This window comes from Pholcus phalangioides, unplaced genomic scaffold, assembly GCF_987345545.1.
Source record: "Pholcus phalangioides strain wild (caught in Gottingen) unplaced genomic scaffold, Ppha-v1.0 ptg000019l_1, whole genome shotgun sequence".
In the NCBI taxonomy this organism is placed as follows: Eukaryota; Metazoa; Arthropoda; class Arachnida; order Araneae; family Pholcidae; genus Pholcus; species Pholcus phalangioides.
The window spans coordinates 3,321,730-3,322,633 of record NW_028301612.1 but is presented as its reverse complement, the minus strand read 5'-3'; the positions used below and the strand labels follow the sequence as shown (position 1 = coordinate 3,322,633).

The 904-nt window shown below is 37.9% G+C and overlaps 1 non-coding gene across 1 annotated transcript; it reads left to right on the top strand.

The window, feature by feature from the left end:
* The first annotated feature begins 742 nt into the window (after positions 1-742).
* Positions 743-904, top strand: LOC149071125 (U1 spliceosomal RNA). Its single transcript, XR_016194721.1, has one exon. It is a non-coding gene; the product is annotated as a U1 spliceosomal RNA (small nuclear RNA).

Below are 904 nucleotides of genomic sequence, written 5' to 3'. Positions count from 1 at the left end.
TAAATAAATCTTGTGATCGCAATTTAAATGCTGTTAAGTCTTTTTTTTTCGTGAAAAATTAAAAGTACTTTTTATACAGTCGAATCCCGTTTTAACGAATACCGTTATAGCGAAAATTATTAACGAACACTTTTCTAATCCCCCAAATAAATTTACATAGGAACAATGCTAGGTAACCTGGAACTCCTTTATAACGAAATTTTGTTTTAAGGAAGTGATTCCTCCGGTCTCTTCGCGTTCGTTATAACGGGATTCGACTGTATGCTATTCAAATCAATTTTTGTTAATTTAAATGCTTTTTGAAGGTTGTTAACTCAAAATTTCTCTTTAAGAAATTCCGAGTGTACCCACCCCAACAAAGGTCGATCTTGCGTACGCCCCTTGCCGTAACATATACATTACACACCTAGCATTTCTCAAGTTGGGGCCGTGATCCTCATGCGCGGGTAGACTTGAAATTTCATTTTGATTCAATGAAAATTATTAAATTGTACGCAACTGATATCATGGAAAATATTCGACTAAATTCGAATCAAAAACTAGTCTCAGATGCGGTAGACTAGCAGTTCGTCGAATCATTTCAGAAATTTTGGTGATCCTTGGATTTAAAGAAACGTTGGTTATGTGGCGTGTGGAAAGATGTTATACAACTGTATACATTACTTTTTGGATATAGAAATTTATCGGTTGATGTCTCCAAAAAGTATTTTGTAACTAAAATTTAAATTTTACGCCAGCTAGCATACTTACTTGGTGTTGAGATTGCCTTGATCAAAAAGGGGGCATCTCTGGACTGAGGCCGAAACCATTGCACTCCGGTCGGCTGAGGTCCACCACCTTCGCTAGTCGCGATTGCTGGGGCACGTAATTTTTGGTAGCTGGGACTGCGTCCGCGCTGTCCCTT